The following is a 5,511-nucleotide window of genomic DNA, read 5'->3' on the forward strand; positions in this document are numbered from 1 at the left end:
AACATTGCAGGGTAAGAGTCCGAAAAGGGTGAAATCTTAGTGATGCTGCGAGTTCCTCAGATTAAAGTTTTTTCATTTTTTTAAATTTATGTCGTCATTTTATCTCAGAATCCCACTAAAAGTAATAGCTCCAATGCCGGGATCAAGCCGCTCGTTTTGATACCACTTTTGTGGGGTTTCTCGCAGCGGTACGAGCCGCATTAACGGTAACGGAAGAAAAATATGGAATAATAATAAAGAGATCCTTCTATTGGGTGTAGAACAATAGGTGCCTGCCATGCAATGCATGGAGGCAGTGACTGGTCAGTCACTGCTCTCCTTATGCATTGCTATGGGCAGGCCCCAATAAATAAATAAAGAGATTTATTTGACAGAAATTATTCTGATCATTTTTATATTGACATTAATGAACAGACACTTTTACAGTGTTTAATAAAATAACATATTTACATAATTCCATAATTGAATGTACATTTAACGTTTCAAGACGAGAAATTATTTTCTTGTATTTATTTTTATATATTTATTTGTATATATTTATTGTATTTATTTTAGCTTATACACTAATTTTAAACTTACCAAATGGAGGAATAGAGTAAGTCCATGTTACTCAACATGCTTGTGACTCTCCATAAGCTATTAAGTACGTTGTAGCTTACTTTAGCTAATATTTAGACTGCTTCTGATATCTGCAAAGAATTTCCTGTTTACTCATTTTTGACAAACCGAATGCACTTAAAAGCAGCTTTGAAAAGCTAAAATTGCTATCGTCAAACCATTTTCAACATGAAAGTGATGCATTTTCAAACATCTTTTTTCATTTTTTCTATTTTTCATTGCTTTATTTAACTTTCAAATTGCTACATAAGTCAGGGACGTTTTGACTAGACAGAATACTAATTCAAGATATCAATAATGTCATTCTGACTAGTCGGAATGTCAATTTAAGATATCTTAAATAGAAAAGCTGTGTAATTCAAGATATCTTGAATTCATTTAGAGATATCTTAAAAGGAATTTTGAGTAGTCAAGATTACAATTCAAGATATCTTTAATTCAGTTTTGTCTAGTCGTTATTTGCTTTTAAGATATCTATAATTTAGTTTTCCCTAGTCAAAACTATCTCCTATCCAAAAATGCATGATATCTTGAATTATGGAGATTAGAGCTACATTAGATATATCTTTAATTAGAATTATGACTAGTCAAAACCAAAATCGAGATATCTTGAATTTACTTTATGACTAGTCATAATTTAATTGTATGCATCTGAAATGTGTATTTCAGACAGCCAGTAATTCATTATAGATATCTTGAATGAAGTCTCCATTCAAGTCAGTGGTAAATCTGACATCATTTCAGATGATGTCAGAATGTAATTAGAGATGTCTGAAATAGTTATTTTGTCTCGTCGAAATATAATTAGACATATCTTAAATTGCTAAAACGTCTAGTCACAAATCAATTTGAGAAATCTGGAATGTAAAGGCGGTAAAACCGAATATATGTTAAAACGGCTTGCCACAGGCCTGTACTGTTCAGACTGTCATGAAAAGATCAGATACAGGTCGCATTACGTCAAAAAAATATTGGAATTGGGTCACTTCAGGCTGCAGTTTGAATGCGGCCTTTGTTAGTAGAAAACACGCTCATCTCTCAGTAATAGATTAACACTTATTGTTCAAAAAACATAAGATTTCTAATGCTCTTTTGACTTACACTACTTACTACTTAACAAGAATTGTGCAGTTAGTGAATTTTGCAGAAAAGTGAAAATGTTTTTTGTGTATATATCATTGGTGGTAAATATATTACAAAAGTAAAAATTTTATTTATACTTCGTTGCAGTTAGTTACCATAAAAAAAATGCTCATCTCTAAACACCAAATTAATAACTAATATTAACTAAACTAACTAACTAAACTTCAGCTCTTTTGAAATACTGCTTATCTGCTTAGACGCAAGAAATTTACAGTTGGTAGGTTTTGCGAGAGTAAAAATCAGATGTTTACTTCATGGCACTTTGTTACCAGAAAATGCCCTCATCTCTTAGCAACAGATTAACAACAAATATTGCTATTTTTCAAAAAACATAAGTTTTCTTTCACTACTTACTCCTCAACAAGAGTTGCGCAGTTAGAGAATTTTACAGAAAAATGAAGTTTTTTGTGTCATTGGTGGTAAATGTATTAGAAAAGTAAAAATTTGATTTATACTTTGTGGCAGTTCGTTACCATAAAAATACGCTCATCTTTTAAGACCAAATTAATAATATTATTGTTTGTAAGACTTAAGCTCTTTTGAAATACTGCTTATCTACCTAGACAAGAAATTTACAGTGTGTAAATTTTGCAAAACTAAAAATCAGATGTTTACTTCATGGCACTTATCAGAATTCTGGTAAAAATTGATAGGAGGGACTGAATGCGAATTAACTTTTTCAGCGCATCAAATGGTAACATTTAAATGGACTTTGTCCTTTTTAAAAAGTCAGGTTAAAGAAAATAAATGCATTAATACTTTGTATTGCCAAATGTGCAAAGCTTTCCTGACATTTTCCAACACAGCCATGAGAGGCAGCTGGTAATGGGAGTTACACCGTTTAATTTTCCTTTGGGATCAATTAAATATTTTTGAATTTAATTTTTTTTATCCATAGGTGGGATCTAATTAACAGCAGAATCTAGAGGACCTGTAAGCACTGAAGTGAACTAGTTTCTGTAAACTAGGTAATAGTTTCTTGTGGATGAACAAACAATATAAATGTTGTTGAGCCTGTGGTTTATCCTGAGCTACTGTCACCTCAGTAAACACTGTCTGTCTTTTCCTTCTCTCTGGATCATCAACTATAAAATCATATCCAGCTGGACATATTAATGTCAGGGCATTAACTGGTATCACAGCACAAAGTACTAAGTGATGTTCTGCTTAATGTCAGTGTTAGTTAAATTACCAGTTAGATCTAATGTTTATCTCATTCTTTCAAGGTCCTTCAAAGAGTTGTTGATGCTGATGGCTGTGAGCAGGAAGGACCTCCTGTAGCAGTCTGTGTTACAGCATCTGACTGAAGACACTGTTTTCTATGAAAATGAAGAGGACACTCAGAGTTGGTCGTACTCTTTCTTAATGAACATTATTGGTGTTTCCTGCTATTAATAATAACTGGTTGAATGTTCTCTTTAATAGATTTGATTAAAGTAATGACTGATTTTTCTGATATGTAATTTCAGGTGACATCTTGAAAGTAAGACAGAAATGTCGCCTGGCTGAAGATGTCAGACCTCAAAGCAGAAGCCCAAGAGGATCAGGGTAAAAAGTTTTATAAGGCAGTAATTAGGATTATTAGCTGCAAAGAGAGAGAGAGAGAGAGAGAGAGAGAGAGAGCTGTTCATGGTTTCCTCCAGCTTGATCCCTTTATGTTGCTTCAATGTGATTAGGAGTTTTAAAAATCACCTGCCTTGACTACAGTATGACAGACGACTTAGAAATACATGACAATCAAGTATTAATGGACAAAACTTGTTTTAAATAAATAAATCATGCTGATGTTTATGCAGGTTTTTTTTTTTTTTACTTTTTATTTTCAATAACTGTTTTATATCAACATATACACACAGCAGAGATACTGAAAATACAAACTCAGGTAATAAAGGTACATAATAATGATAATACAAAATAAATTCAAAAAGTACACGAACAAGAAAAAATAAATAGAGGTGTCAAGGTTACAGTACGAATTTAGTTATAGGTCCCCATCTTGTTTCAAAGGTCTCCATTTTAAGTTGTTGTCTTGATGTTGTTTTTTCCATTATATAGACTTTTCTAATCCTATCTCACCACTGTGTAATACTGGGTGGTTGTGGCCTTTACCAAGCATACGTTATACACTTTTTTGCATTCAGAAGCAGAACTCTGATCAAGTATTTATTGTCTTTGTCGATCATGTCCGTGGGTTTATATTTTATATTCTATATTCCTAGAATATAAACAGATATATCCAGATCTAATTGAATGCCCAAAATACTTTTTATATCTGTTTGGACATTTTTCTAAAACTCGACCATCTTCAGCCAATCCCAAAATATATGAGTAAAATCCCCCACCTTTCCACAATTTCTCCAACAAAGCTGGGATGTTTTACCGTATTTAGATGTGATGATTGGAGAGTTAAAGAAACGCATCTTAACTTTCCAATCAAACTGTCCAGTCCATTTGAACTTTACTTTTTTCTTTTAGTTGTGTTGGAGATTCATCTGTTAGCATCATTGCTACCGACTTACTTTCATTAGACGTGTATCCAGAAATATTCCCGTACTCTTTAAGGCTTTCTAGTAGAGCTGGCACTGATCGGAGTGGTTCTGTTAAGAGTACTAATAGATCATTGGCAAACAATGGTATTTTATGTTCCACCCCTCCTTCATCTTTTATTCCCTGGATTTGTTTATTCTCTTATTGCGTCTGCCATTGGTTCAATATTAACCACGAATAGTAGAGGACATACACAGTCCCCCTGTCGAAATCTGGAGATCAAAAAATTCTGAACAATACCCATTAATTCGAATTCGGGATTTTGAATTTTTATAAATTGTTTTCACCCATTCGACAAATTGCTGAAAATCCAAATCTTAGTAGTGTCTGGTATAGAAAACTCACTTTTACCCTGTCAGAAGCCTTTTGGGCATCCAAACTAATCAAGAGGGAGGGTTACAATTTAAATTTTGTATATGACATTACATTTAATGTCCTTCTAATGTTGCTTGCTCCCTGCCTGCCTGGAATAAATCCCGTTTGGTCTGGGTTGATCAATTTAGCTACACGTTTTTGCATTCTTTCTGACATTATACTTGTTAGTATTTTTAAGTCATTGCATAATAAATTCACGTGTCTATATCCTTCGCACATAGTTGGGTCTTTACCCTCTTTACAGATATAATGGCTTCAGACCATGTTTCAGGGGGTCCCCCACCGTTAGTACGTAGTTAAACATCTTACATAATACTGCCGTTAGTTCTTCTCTAAATGCTTTGTAAAACTCCCCTGGTAGTCCGTCTGTCCCCGGGGATTTGTTGTTTTTGAGTTTTTTAATAACGTTCAGAATTTCCTGTGGAGTTATAGGTCGGGTCATTTCCAGCGACTCTTCTTCTGATAAAGTTGGGAGGTTAATTCTTTTGAGAAAAGAGGTTGTTTCATCGTCCTGAGTATTTTTGTCCAAATCATCATATAGTTTTTTTATAATAGTCTGTGAATGCTTCAGCTGTTTCTTTGGGTTGTGTTTTAGTCTGCATAGTTGAGGGGTGTTTTATTTTGGAGACGTGCCTATTTACTTGGGCTTTCCTAAGTTGAAATGCCAAGAGGCAACTCGCCCTGTTGCCCATTTCATAGTATCTTTGATTTGTAAAGAACCTTCTGCTTTGACAGTTAGTATCTCCTCCATCATCAATCAATCAATCAAATTTTATTTGTATAGCACATTTCAGCAGCAAGGCATTTCAAGGTGCTTTACATAATTAA

Source organism: Poecilia latipinna, unplaced genomic scaffold (genome assembly GCF_001443285.1).
Source record: "Poecilia latipinna isolate Pla-1442-1.1 unplaced genomic scaffold, P_latipinna-1.0 Scaffold2306, whole genome shotgun sequence".
In the NCBI taxonomy this organism is placed as follows: domain Eukaryota; kingdom Metazoa; phylum Chordata; class Actinopteri; order Cyprinodontiformes; family Poeciliidae; genus Poecilia; species Poecilia latipinna.